The sequence below is a fragment of the Entelurus aequoreus genome, linkage group LG09 (genome assembly GCF_033978785.1).
Source record: "Entelurus aequoreus isolate RoL-2023_Sb linkage group LG09, RoL_Eaeq_v1.1, whole genome shotgun sequence".
NCBI classification, from domain to species: Eukaryota; Metazoa; Chordata; class Actinopteri; order Syngnathiformes; family Syngnathidae; genus Entelurus; species Entelurus aequoreus.
In genome coordinates this window covers 41,064,612-41,079,831 of record NC_084739.1, presented here as the reverse complement: position 1 = coordinate 41,079,831, position 15,220 = coordinate 41,064,612, and the positions used below count along the sequence as shown (strand labels likewise).

The window sequence follows — 15,220 nt, the reverse complement described above, 5'->3', positions numbered from 1 at the left end:
TACATCTGCTTTCCGCTAGGGGATGTGGCTGTGGAATGAGAAAATCATTGGTTATTTGTGGGTTGGGGTTCTGTGTATTTATGCATGTGTTGTGTTTTGTGTGTGTGTGTGTCTGTGTGTGTGTGTGTGTGTGGGTGTGTCTGTGTGTGTGTGTGTGTGTGTGTGTGTGTGTGTGTGTGTGTGTGTGTGTGTGTGTGTGTGTGTGTGTGTGTGTGTGTGTGTGTGTGTGTGTGTGTGTGTGTGTGTGGGTGTGTGTGTGAGACAGAGAGAGAGATGAAAGGAGACATTATATGAATACATGATGTAAAACATTTTCCGGAGAAGTTGAAGCGTTAGCTGTCATTATCCACAGAAGTGCTGCACTATTTCGAGACTGCTGCACCACAAAACATTTTGGCGTTATTCTATACAATCCTAATTGTATGCGCTTTCAATTGGCACTCACAATCCAAAGCAATTACAGGGTAATTCTGTACAATTCCCAAGTCAAAAAGCTATGAGTGGATTTCAGGAGCAGGAAGAGGGACACTTCTTTCAGGCCTGGAAACATCTATTCTGGGATTACCATGACACTTCTCTGCTCCTGCTGCTCTGCTCTGAGCTTTCTGCCTCTTCATTGCACAGCTGAATCTTACAATATGTTATCGGCTTCCTCGACAGCGTGCTTTTTTTCAGTTGATATACTGGGGAGTTATAACAGACAGTTATTAATTTAGCGCAAGGGTGGTTTGCAACTGTCATCACATTGTTGAGTAGGGTTGTCAAACTAGTGTTCACCCAGGGCAACATTAACATTATGGTCGTAATGGAGGCTGGTGCTAAATATCAACAAGATAATTTCTTCTTCATTTTATCTCATATTTGATTTTTGTTTTTTAACCTGACTATTGTACACATTATATTTTGGAAACTAAAACATTTGCTTCTTTATTACGCATTCATCCATAGCCCGGATCATAGTTTATTTACGTTTTGATTCACTTGTTCTTTGAGTTCTGTTTCAGCACCCCAGTTTTGTGATACACAGATAAAAACACAGATAGGAGGAAAGCCATGCTAACCGCTAAGCTAGCTTGACTGTGAAGTAGTAAAACAACCAAATAATAAATTATTCCTACACTTCAACAGAAGTCTAAGGCTATGTCTACACTAAGCCTGATAACCCCTTAAACGAGTGTAAACAACTTCCACAACTTTGGCACCCGGATATCAGCTCGTAATGGCTTTGAAAAAGCAAATTTTCCTAATTAAAAACCTGCACAGTGGCCTTGTGGTCAGAGTGTCCGCCCTGAGACTGGAAGGTCGTGAGTTCAAACCCCGGCCGAGTCATACCAAAGACTATAAAAATGGGACCTATTACCTCCCTGCTTGGCACTCAGTATCAAGGGTTGGAATTGAGGGTTAAATCACCAAAATGATTCCCGATCGCGGCCCCTGCTGCTGCTCACTGCTCACCTCACCTCCCAGGGGGTGAACATAGGGATTGGTCAAATGCTGAGGATAATTTCACCACACCTAGTGTGTGTGTGACTACCGTTGGGACTTTAACTTTAATTTAATGCTATTTCCCACAATCAGAGTCGTGGGGAGAATAGCGAATGCTTTCCAGGCAACATGCTTGGAGGGTCCACTACCCCTGGGAACCGGCAACTTCACTTCACACCTGAGCCAGTGTGGCTGGGCAACAGCAAGACCAGACAAGGAGAACATATCCGGTTTGGAACGCGGCGGAGCGACAGAACACCTGGACACCGCATACCGGACCAGCTTTAGGTGTGGACAGGAAGCCAAGTCATAGGTGGAGGAGGGGGAAAGCCTCAAAACCCTCAATAGATGATATTGCTGACTTCCAGGGAAAGGCTGTAAAAGCTGCACTGCTGCTAATGGTTGCCAATGGTTTGAAAACTAAATGATGTTGAGCTCAAGTTGTTATCGGGTAAGACTGGATGTTTTGGAGCAGTTCTTGCGAGGTTTTCTTACATCGCTATGCCAAGGGAGGCTAAAAACTCAAATTTTACACACAGTTTGGTAATGGTATGAGTTTATTCCAAACATGCATACAATAACAATATGGTACATCACATATTTACAGTTTCTCATTACAACATGTCTGAAAAAGAAGAAGAAGAAGCAGAGTTTATTTCAGCATACTCCTTTTCGTTTAATAACATTTTTTAACACAATTGTTCACTTCCTTTACTCAATTTGTAACAATTAATTAAAGCTTAAAGCATAACAAACAGCCAAGAAACAACTTATATCTCAAAATATTCGTACGTTAAGGTACCACTGTAATTATAGTTGCATATTACTTACAGATATAAAGAGTCCAAAGCAAAGTGTATTAGAAAGTATCTAGTTACAAACGTGTCTGCATTATTCAAATTACTGTGTCATGAGCTTAACTCAATTAATTATTGTGGCCACTATCTAGCATTGTTGTCTGTTTGACTGATTTCACTTGATCAAGCATTTATAACACAATTCAAAATATTAAAGGTATATATGATTTATGCTGATATTGTATCGGATTAATATCGGTTTTGGCTTTACAATACAGGCCAAAAGTTTGGACACACCTTCTCATTCAATGGGTTTACTTTATTTTCATGACTATTTACATTGCAGATTTTCACTGAAGGCATCAAAACTATAAATTAACACATGTGGAATTATGTACTAAACAAAAAAAGGTGAAATAACTGAAAACATGTTTTATATTCTAGTTTCTTAAAAATAGCCTGATTACTTTTTGCACACTCTTAGCATTCTCTCGATGAGCTTCAAGAGGTAGTCAAGGGTTTTCACTTCACAGGCGTCATAGTTTTGATGCCTTCAACGACAATCTACAATGTAAATAGTCATTAAAATAAAGAAAACACATTGAAATGAGAAGGTGTGTCCAAACTTTTGGCCTGTAGTCTATACTCAACCTATACAAATTATTGAAATAATTTCATTCCCAGCTGGCATTTCAACCTTTATTCAAAGTTGAATCAACGTTGAAACTCAAGGTTCAATAAACATTTAATTTGGTATTAATTTTGCTGAGTCATTTCAACGTTTATTCTGGTACGTTGTTTCACTGTTGATGCGTCACCAGAGAAACAACATTGAAAGTCATATGTGTGAAACATTTATTCTGGTATGTAGTTTCCTGTTGATGTGTCAACAGTGAAAATGTTGTTTTTTTTCAACCTTGTGTTTCAACGTTGTTTCAACTTTGAATACATGTTGACGTGCTAGCTGGGTAATATTGTTATTTGGCCATACTGGTTGTCCCAGAATCAAAGTTGTTTCACGTGTATGAGTTTCAATGTTGATATTGTTTAATGTCTTACATTACAACATGAGTGCACTGTTGAAGGCCCAACTGTATGTGTATTAATAGTGAATTTTACAAACTCAATCTTTATCACCAAAATGCTTAAGTTGTTGAGTAACTTGCAATAAAGAAGTTTGGTTACAGATGTACATGACATTTTACAGTGGATTAACAAATCAGAATCAGAAATACTTTAATAATCCCCAAAGGGAAATTAAGATTTTCAGCAAAATCCTATTCAAGAGCAAACACACATTACAGGGAGACAGAACAGGATCGCTGACGGGTCTGCCAACTTCCGGTGCCCCTTACAAAAAAGGTAAGAAACAAGTAAACGCTGGGGAGAAAAAATAAATCAGTCCAAGCCTGGGCCCCTAGAGGGAGGGGGTCCAGACTGACGCCAAGGGAAAAAAAATCATAGCCATAGCACACTTAAACATGTGTGTAAGAGGGAAACATCAAAGAACACAAAGGACATTAAAGACATTAAAAGAGCAGAGCTGATGCAACCAGCCACTTCTACACAGCCACAAAAGTAAAACCACATAAAAAACAAAAAAACATATATACACTGTGGTGGCCTCTGCGGTGTTCCAAGCCATCGTCTGCTGGGGTAGGGGGAGCATGGCCAGAGAAAGGAGCAAACCCAACAAAGCAAACGCGAGCCGACTCCACCCTCGGCCGCCCACTAACTCTCGGCCAGTGTCCAGTCTGCATGGATGAGCGAGAATGCGTCTAAGGAGACCGAGGTGTCCGATACCTGCTCATTCAGCCAAGACACTGTGAAGCTTGTCCGTCTCGGTGCTCAGCACCAGCTCCGCAGCCCTGTCTCTTCATCTGCATCTCCTCCAGTCTCTCCAAACGGACTCTGGTGTGGAAGAGACCCAGCAGCTGGTTTTCATGGCCAGAAGTCTCCCGGTAGGCAGATCCAGAAGTTCACAATAAAGCACAGCAGAAGTCACAAAAGTGCCACCCCTTGTCACACAGTCCCAAAGGCTACTGAAAAAAAGGCAAAAAAAAAAAAAAAAACATATTAAAACTAGAGGGAAACACCAGGAACACAAAAAAACCAAAGCCACAACTTTCACAACTACAATTTACTTTACTACAGTACATGAAAACCTACGAGACCAACATAACTGAATCAGTGATGCACATATTCCATGATTTAAATGTTCTTAATTGTGTTTAATGCAACTTGTAATATACGCAAATTTCAATTACATCAAAAAATATGTTTTTTCCACATACAGATCTTATAAAAAAGTGGTACAGGAGTGAGATGTAAATCTACAAAATGATACATTAAAATATATATATTTTTTCAGAATAAAAAGAATATATGATCGTCTTAATTTTACTTTTCGTTGTTTTAAATGTGGCAATGGTAGCATATACAGAGGGGGAAAAAAACAAGATAGATTGTTTTTTGTTTACATTATTGCACATGAATAGCAAATTACCATATTGACATCGTAGTCCTAATGTTACCCTCTGTGGTTTTAGAATGTGGCAATAGCAACATCTGCAGAGGAGAAAACAAGTTAGATCTTGTTTTTTTAACATTAATACACATGAATAACAAATAAAATACTGTAAATAAAAACTTACCACATTGTAATTTTAGTTTTAATTTTACTCTGGTTTTCAAATGTGGCAATAGCAGCATCTACATAGAAAACAACAAGTTAGATTGTTCATATTTTTTTTCCATTTAAGAACACATGTACAGCAAATTAAAACATGTAAACTTACCACAATTTATCCGGAAAAAAACAATGTTTTAGTCTATGCTATTTTCCCCACAGGTCCCCTTCTTTGCCATCATGAAATTTGAGAGTGTCCTGAAAAAAACCCAGTAGCATCTGTATTTAGCAGATTGGCAAAGGTGGAATATCAATGGAAGATTGGGAATGGGACCCCTCAAATATTTTATAAGTTAATAAAATGTATATTCTTATATTCCCTGAGAATCAATGTTTACCGATTTTAAAACATATTTTTAGACAGAAAGCCTCATTGCTACTTTGCGTAGTTTTCCCAGCGTGTACATTTTTCAGTTTTATCTGATACATTTTTAGAAACCATCTGACAGCTCTGGGCAGCACGGTGACACAGGGGTGTGCCACATGTGCCTTACAATACGAAGGTCCTGAGTAGTCCTGGGTTCAATCTCGGGCTCAGGATTTTTCTGTGTGGAGTTTGCATGTTCTCCCCGTGACTGCGTGGATTCCCTCCGGGTACTCCGGCTTCCTCCCACAGACAAAAACATTCACCTGGGGATAGGTTGATTGGCAACACTAAATTGGCCCTAGTGTGTGAATGTGAGTGTGAATGTTGTCTGTCTATCTGTGTTGGCCTTGTGATGAGGCGGCGACTTGTCCAGGGTGTACCCCGCCTTCCGCCTGAATGCAGCTGAGATAGGCTCCAGCACGCCCCGCGACCCCAAAAGGGACAAGCGGTAAAAAATGGATGGATGGATGGATGGATCTGACAGCTCCAGGAATCCAATGCTTGCTTCTGTTCCACTGTGTCACCAACATTAAACTGTTGCTGAAACTTTAATTTTTCTATAAGATACTGATGCTCAAAGTTTTTACAAAAAAACAAACAAACAAAAAAATCATGTTAGACTGTTATCGGCAGAAAAGTTCTGACAAGGTCGGATGAATGTCTAATTGACTTGGTTGCAAATTTTAAGCAAGCTCAAGTGTTTTTCAGACTTGAACATGTCATGTTGCAATCTCTTAAAGGCCTACTGAAACCCACTACTACCGACCACGCAGTCTGATAGTTTATATATCAATGAGGAAATCTTAACATTGCAACACATGCCAATACGGCCGGGTTAACTTATAAAGTGCATTTTTAAATTTCCCGCCACACTTCCGTTTCAAAACGTCTATGTATGATGACGTATGCGCGTGACGTCAATGGTTGATACGGAAGTATTCGGACCCATTGAATCCAATACAAAACGCTCTGTTTTCATCCCAAAATTCCACAGTAGTCTGGACATCTGTGTTGGTGAATCTTTTGCAATTAGACTGCAAAGAAGAAAGCTGTAGGTGCGATCGGTGTATTAGCGGCGGACTACAGCAACACAACCAGGAGGACTTTGAGGTGGATAGCAGACGCGCTACTGTGAGTACAGCTTTGGCTTCCAAACATTTGATCGCTTGCCCGTACGTGCGTGTCGCTATGTGCATGTCACGTACGTAACTTTGGGGAAATATATGTTTCTTGCCGACTCCGATGGCGGCCGGGGTGTCGGCGAAAGCTACAACGCCCGCCGCCGCCGCCGTCCCGTAGCTAAGTTAGCTTCAATGGCGTCGTTAGCAACAGCATTGTTAAGCTTCGCCAAGCTGGAAATTATTAACCGTGTATTTACATGTCCATGGTTTAATAGTATTGTTGATCTTCTGTCTATCCTTCCAGTCAGGGGTTCCAGTCAGGGGTTTATTTATTTTGTTTCTATCTGCATTTGAGCCCGATACTATCACGTTAGCTCAGTAACTAAAGAGCTTCGCCGATGTATTGTCGTGGAGATAAAAGTCACTGTGAATGTCCATTTCGCGTTCTCGACTCTCATTTTCAAGAGGATATAGTATCCGAGGTGGTTTAAAATACAAATCCGTGATCCACAATAGAAAAAGGAGAAAGTGTGGAATCCAATGAACCCTTGTACCTAAGTTACGGTCAGAGCGAAAAAGATACGTCCTGCACTCCACTGTAGTCCTTCACTCTCACTTTCCTCGTCCACGAATCTTTCATCCTCGCTCAAATTAATGGGGTAATCGTCGCTTTCTCGGTCCGAATCTCTCTCGCTGCATTGTAAACAATGGAAAAATGTGAGGAGTCCTTCCTCCTGTGACGTCACGCTACTTCCGGTATAGGCAAGGCTTTTTTTTGTCAGCGACCAAAAGTGGCGAACTTTATCGTCGTCTTTCTCTACTAAATCCTTTCAGCAAAAATATGGCAATATAGCGAAATGATCAAGTATGACACATAGAATGGATCTGATATCCCCGTTTAAATAAAAAATAAAAAATTCAGTAGGCCTTTAAGAATTAAGCTAAGAAAAAAATTAGAATAAAAACATTTCGAATTTGAACCAACTAATGTGTATTTTGAGTATGAGCATCTCAGAAATGATTCAGTTAGACTAAGATGTCCCCTGGCTTCAATGCAGAAAAACATTTGGTCAATTCATACAAAATAATAAAAACTTGAATGGCTTTCATATTACATGCGTTATTGTTGGGATTCAAATAATGACCGAGAGGGTGCCACACCTATTTCATGTTCTCAAATGGAAGATATGGGTCACTGTGCAACCCAGCAATAGGAATTGTCCATACTCACAGCCATCAATTTTTCACCATATCCACATCATTGACGCCACAGTCTTTTAAAATGTAATACCTGTAACACAAAAAAATCAAAGGACAATGATATAACCCTTTTTGCTTCTAAGTGAACATTCATTTGTGACCATTTTTAGAGGTACGTGAAATTTGGTATTTGTAAATTGAATATATAATTAAGTGCAGTGTCTAACATTAACAATGAAGTTACTGAAAAACCAAGCACACAAAGAAAAGTACATTAACATACACATTAAGTACACATACTTGTAGGAATTATGTGATATCATCAATGCACTTTGATATAAACTAAACAAAGCAACACTACTTAAGGCTGCTACTTTGTACCCAAGAACATATTGTATGCCCCAATATACGAGTCTGAGTACAGAGTAGCCCAGCTCCTGTGAATAATATGAACTCTTAACTCATATTTTAGCACAATTTACCAATAAAAATGGCTTGGGTCAAAGACAACATGAATGACTCTGCTGAACTTGCTAACCATTCTATGTTAACGTACCAACGCTTGAGGTTAGTTATCAACAGCATGCATTCGTATCATGTTTGCTATGTTTTCTGTAAGAGTTATGCCTTCAAATCTTGATTAACCTGACTTTGTTCTAAAAAAATGCGAAACTCCTGATGTGTCATGAAGTTGTTTTATTCTTATTATTATTATTTTAGTCTGCTAGCAGCAACTTCGGCAAGCCTTCAGTCTCGTGGTCTTCTACTAGGTTTTACGGCGGATGCAAACTATACAATTGCACTACTGCCACCTTCTGGTGGATTGTCTTTCTGGTTTACACGCACGGTGGAGCACTCATCTGAGAGTACGTTGAGGAAACAAGAAAATCTTAAGATGCAAGTACAACTAAAAGAATCATCATGATGATCATTTCAAAATGTAACAATTATGAAGACAATAAAGTTAACACACAGTACAGGCCAAATGTTTGGACACACCTTCTCATTCTATGGGTTTTCTTTATTTTCATGACTATTTACATTGTAGATTGTCACTGAAGGCATCAAAACTATGAATGAATGAACACATGTGGAGTTATGTACTTAACAAAAAAAGGTGAACTAACTGCTAAAAATGTTTTATATTCTAGTTTCTTCAAATTAGCCACCCTTTGCTGTGGTTACTTTTTCGCACACTCTTGGCATTCTCTTGATTAGCTTCAAGAGGTAGTCACCTGAAATGGTTTTCACTTCACAGGTGTGCTTGAAAGCTCATTGAGAGAATGCCAAGAGTGTGCAATACAGAAATCAGAGCAAATGGTGGCTATTTTGAAAAAAAACTTGTTTTCAGTAATTTTTTTTATGAAGTACATAACTCCACAGGTGTTCATTCATAGTTTTGATGCCTTCAGTGACAATCTACAATGTAAACAGTCATGAAAATAATGAAAACGCACTGAATGAGGAGAAGGTGTGTCCAAACTTTTGGCCTGTACTGTACACATTTTTGTTAACATTTCAACAGTGATTCATTGGAATGCTGTCAACGTTCTTTCAACCATTTAACGCTAAATGTTGTTTCAACATTGTCAACTTTGAAACCACAACTGACATGTTTTCAACTTGAAGGAATGCCAGCTGGGTCATGTTCTACTACACACACTTGTCAACAAAACATCACCCATAATATTTGTGAAAAATAAAGTCTGCTGTGAGTTGATGGTACTGACAGGCGAGAATAAGTCACTTAAACTAGTCAGGAAAATCAAGTGATTTGCTGGACAAATAGACGCAAATCTGCAAAAAAATGATCGATCCCAACATTACTTGATATGCCCACCCCTAGTGGGACCAGTACATGAAATAAGCAAGCATTTTGTGTGTACAAGACGAATAATTCACATTTTACCCAGTTGCTGCAGGCACATACATCTGGCAGCCTAACAGGTCATGGTAATATTCTCATATCTATCCCACGGGTCCCATGTGTTATGAGCCAAGTCTGGCTCTGTAGAAGCGTGGCCTTATGGGATAAGTTAGACTATTTATCAGCGGAATGTGAGTGCTGGGGAAATTGTGTGTTATCAGCCACCACCAGTGTGAAATACTGGATGTAGAAATTGTAAAGGGCTAGCAACAAAAAAAAAAAGGTATAAACCTTGACCTCTGCAACCTCTAGCATTGGTAATCATATATTCCTCAGTTTGGCTCCTGCTCCCATAAATATCTGATAAAATGTAATTTAACTTTTGATTTCAGCTGCCCACCATTTTTGGGATCATGTCATGCTGTCCTTGTCATGATCCGTGGCCCGGATCATGTTTTTGTTGTAATCTGTTAGTTTTGGACTCCTTTAGTTCCTGTTTTTCTGCACCCTTGTTTGTTTTTAGTTACCATGGGTGCTTATTGTTTGCACCTGTCTCTGATTTGTGCTCGGGACGCTCACCTGTTTTCCGAGCACTAATCAGAGGGACTATTTAAGCCTGCCTTTGCCGGTCAGTCGGCCTGGCTTCATTGTTTGCTTTTTCTACAGTTACGTGAGTATTCCTTGTCTTCTTGCCTATGCTAAGTGTTAGCCTTAGCTTCGAGTGCAATCGGGACATTTTTCCTCTGGCTTGTTTTCAGTTTTTGGTATTTGTTGACTTTCGACAAGTAAACCATGTTCCTATCTGCACGTCCTGTCCGAAGTGTTCCGTCTGCATCCTGGGGGAACGAACCCCGCAGGAAGCGGTGACAATTGCAGCTATTTCGGATACAACACTTCTCAGACGGCAAGAGAACTTTCGAATGTCGAGGTCAGCTGTGATTCTACTTACCGAAAAACTTTATCCATTTGTCAAAGGAGAGTCAACGAGAATGCTGGTGATAAAAAAAGGTAGAGTGTGCTTTGTATTACCTGGCCGACAAGTGAAGACTACGGAAAACATGGAATGCATTTGGACTGGCAAAGCAGACTATCAGTTATTGTCCGCCATGTATGAAGCGGACTCAACGTCTCGGTCCTGAGTGTATAAAGTCACCAAAAACGAATGGACGATGAAGGCGAAGGCAAAAGAGTGAGGAGTGTCCTGACCAGATATCTAGATCCCTAGATCAGTGTTTTTCAACCTTTTCTGAGCCAAGGCATATTATTTCCATTGAACAAATTCAGAAAACATAAAAAAATTAAACTCAGTAGCCGATATTGACAGTAAAAAGTTGTTCTCGCAATTGTTGGATATGAGTTCAAACCATAACCAACCATGCATCAATATAGCTCTTGTCTCAAAGTAGGTGTACTGTCATGACCTGTCACATCACGCCGTGACTTATTTGGAGTTTTTTGGTGTTTTCCTGTGTGTAGTGTTTTAGTTCTTGTCTTGCGCTCCTATTTTGGTGGCTTTTCCTCTTTTGTTGGTATTTTCCTGTAGCAGTTTCATGTCTTCCTTAAACGCTATTCCCCACACCTGCTTTGTTTTCGCAATCAAGACCAATTAAGTTGTGCGGACGCTATCCTTCTTTGTGTGGACATTGTTGTTTGCCATGTCATGTACATATGTACTTTGTGGACGCCGTCTGCTCCACATGCTGTAAGTCTTTGCTGTCTTCCAGCATTCTGTTTTTGTTTACTTTTCAGCCAGTTCAGTTTTAGTTTTGTTTTGCACAGCCATCCCTAAGCTTCAATGCCTTTTCTTAGGGGCACTCACCATTTGTTTATTTTTGATTTAAGTGTTAGATACCTTTTTACTCACACGCTGCCTCCCGCATATTGTGATCACAACAAACCATGTTCCCGACATCTACAAAGCAATTAGCTACCTGCTGCCACCTACTGATATGGAAGAGTATTACACAGTTACTCTGCCGATCTCTAGACAGCCCAGACACTCAACAACGGCACATTTGCAGATTATAATTACTGGTTTATTGGAAAAAATTGTTTTAACCCAATTAGGTGAAATTACATAATCTCCCACGGCACACCAGACTGTATCTCAAGGTACACTAGTGTGCCGTAGCACAGTGGTTGAAAAACACTGCCCTGGATTGACTAATGTAAAATTCACTACAATAGGGCCTCACAGCACAACACTGGATTCCAGTTAATTGAAATACCACAACACTGAATATTGTTCAGATAAGTTAAATTTAATTTAAGAACTTATAATGATAAATGATAAATGGGTTATACTTGTATAGCGCTTTTCTACTTTCAAGGTACTCAAAGCGCTTTGACAGTATTTCCACATTCACCCATTCACACACACATTCACACACTGATGGCGGGAGCTGCCATGCAAGGCGCTAACCAGCACCCATCAGGAGCAAGGGTGAAGTGTCTTGCCCAAGGACACAACGGACGTAACTAGGATGGTAGAAGGTGGGGATTGAACCCGTAACCAGCAACCCTCCGATTGCTGGCACAGCCACTCTACTTGCACACAAAGCAACACTGGAGGCAACTATGATGTGCACATTTTCTGCGCATGCGTACTAGGTCGCGTTGCGCCGGCGGACAGAGGGGGGTGGGGGGGCGGGGTTCTTAAACGACCATTGTGTGTATGTGGACAAGGATACAGTTAGGTGGGATTTACCCTGGATAACCTTAGTGTAGAAGCGGCCTAACTGGAACCATGTTACAGCAGATTTAACAAGCTAAGAAGAGTAAATTATTAGATAGATTTTCAGGGGAGATCATATCTACTAAGGCTGCAACAATTAGTCGTCATTGTCGACAAATGTTGACTGTAACATTTGTTGCAGACAATTATATTTGTCAACAATTGTCGTGACGTCGTCACTCGTGTTTTTCCGACCGGAAGTGGGTCATTCGCAAAAACATCGCCAGTGATAACATGTGAAGTGTGAGGATCTTTCCTCTCAATCTTGTTAAAACATGAATACCTCGCTCATTTTGCAAAGCAGACCTTGTTTTTTTTTATGGCAGTACATCTGTGATACGCGAGCATTTAAAGCGGAGACATGATGTGGGACATTTGGAGGGAGGATACACACTCAGCCTCGATAGGAGTACTGCTAGCTTGTACCTTGCTAGCTAGCTAACAAGAGTGAGACAAAGTTGTGTGAAAAATAACTTTAACTATCGTTTTGGCCAAAGACAGTCAGCTAAACTTGGTCTCCTTCAATTAAAGTACGTTTTAAAGCAGCGTCAATTTGCAATGCCATTAAAAAAGGCACTTTAACAAACAGAGGCAGACAAGCACCAACAGAGAAGTATGGTACATGTTTTTAATACTTAGAACTGACTGTTGTAGAAGGTTCCATTGTATCTTGTGAACATTTTCCACAGTATTATCGTTAAAGTTATCGAAAATAAGGTCAAGGCATTAATTAAACTTTTGCCAACATTTCTAAATGTCTATTTTTTTAAATAACAAAAAACAGGTTGACATCTGGTTACTTCGATTGACAAGAAAAAGACAAGTTGCCTCAATTCAACGTTTGCAGAATATTATGGATGTCCAAATCTAATTTGGGCGAAATGTTTCTTCTTTATTTTTTAAGAGTTAATGGGGATACCCACAAATAAACATATCTAATATGCGAAGGGAATAAGCGGTATAACATGGATGGATGGAATATGCGACTGTTCCCATCTCAAAAATAAAAGTCTAAAACACAAACAAACACAAACAGGGTAGAGATTGGATGGTTTAGTTAAGCAGTGAGGCAGGTTTTCTGCCTGAGCAAACGAGTCCAAGCTACTCCTCCAGGCCAAGGCTGTGATGCAGTTTGGCCCAAAACGTATGATGGCACGACGAGCTCCGCCCACATCCCCCAAATTGAAACATCCTCCCAACACACCCGTATACGCTGAGGGCCTTGGGTACTCAACTCGCCTCTTTATCATGGAGTGTTGAATGTCCAATGAATCGACTGCAATGTTGATAGTTGAATCAAGACTCTTCCGAATTGAATTGCTGAATAGTCGATTATTCTGACACCACCATGGAATACCATGAACATGAATACAAAGAAACTACATCCATCCATCCATTTTCTACCGCTTGTCCCATTAAGGGTCGCGAGTGGTGCTGCAGCCTATCTCAGCTGCATTCGAGCAGAAGGTGGGGTACACCCAGGACAAGTCACCACCTCATCGCAAGGCCAACACAGCTGGACAGACAACATTCACACTCACATTCACACTATAGGGCCAATTTAGTGTTGCCAATCAATCTATCCCCAGGTGCATGTCTTTGGAACATCTTTAAAATTATTTCCACCTTCCGTCTTGTATCTACTGTCCATAATATTTAACATTGCAACAATTATATAATGACATCGGGGGAACGAGTAGACAGTAAATATTGTGGATGTTTCCAATGTAATATTTTAACTACTTCACTGTATATGCATGGATAAGATAAGCAAATCCTTTCTGCAAAGGTGCATAGTTCAAATCCTCACTTTCTTTCTTTCTCATTAGCAGCACTAATACATAGGGTCTTTTTTTTTTGGCCAGCATTTTGGATTGTAATAGCAAATTTAAATTAACAAGTGTACTTTCTGACTAATTCATGTGGCATACTCCAGACTTTATAAAATGTTTTACTGTACAGCAGACCGAGGCACATTGGTAATATAATTTTATGCTCTCACAAGCAGCCATAGAGTCTATATTATTATGTTTTTATTTATTTGTGTGTTGTCTTCCCCCCTGTGACACTCGCACAGAATCAGCAATTGTCCAGCAGGCGAATACAGTACATGGCAACATTCTGACTCTAGGCATTGTTTGCAGCAGTATCAGTATTGGGCAACGGCTCAATGCGTTTTCTGCATCTCTCGCCGTGGCTCACAAAGCCTAAGGATAGGACAACATAAAACTGCTACAGCTAAAATAGGTGTCATCTTCAGTATGACTGTGTCACACATCCATCAAAGCATAGTGTGGAATACAAATTCTTATTCAGCCAACCAGGAACTGTTGTCTAACATTAGTGTCCTCTAACCTCTGCATGGTTATTGCTGTGTTACAATAAACATACTGTGGACAAGTATTGTCAATGTGATAGCATCAATCGTTCTGTATGTCTCTTTCAGACTAGTGCATGGAAGACTTTTATGTACCATTTATCAAATTGCCTGTCAAATGGCAGCAACATCCACAATTGATTGCCTACAAGCGCAGGTAAAGATCCTACTGGTCTTTGGAACAAGTCCAAAGAAACGTCTAGCCTTGTATCGAACACACTAATTCCCAAGGTGGTAGTTAGCTGGAAAGACTTGAGGCTAATCCTGGATCATAAATAAAGATGGACACTCAATGGTCTCGAAACACCGCCTCTCCTACATGGGTTTAATATTTTGCATCCAATATTGTGCTTATAATTACACACATTTGAACACATTTTGGACTTCAAACTACACATGGTGTGTATTCCTTAACATAACCATGTGCTGACTAAAAGACTTGGTTTTTTAAGGCACTCTAAATAATCCAATCATAGTCCAATGTGATGCACATGCAAGGAGTCAAGGAGAGTCCAGGGAGTGCTCAAGGCTGTTCTTCTTATCAGCTGCTCCTCATCTCACACAATAACACCAACAACATCAA

At 40.0% G+C, this 15,220-nt stretch overlaps 1 protein-coding gene and 1 long non-coding RNA gene across 3 annotated transcripts in view; one reads left to right on the top strand and one right to left on the bottom strand.

The window, feature by feature from the left end:
• LOC133657437 (adhesion G protein-coupled receptor A1) overlaps window positions 1–15,220 on the top strand; it is a 541,657-nt gene that overhangs the window by 160,579 nt on the left and 365,858 nt on the right. The gene's annotated exons all lie outside the window — the stretch shown is intronic.
• LOC133657439 (uncharacterized) lies at window positions 3,336–5,173 on the bottom strand. Its single transcript, XR_009827262.1, has 3 exons — window positions 4,937–5,173; window positions 4,789–4,850; window positions 3,336–4,324 (listed from the first exon to the last, which is right to left on the bottom strand). It is a non-coding gene; the product is annotated as an uncharacterized LOC133657439 (long non-coding RNA).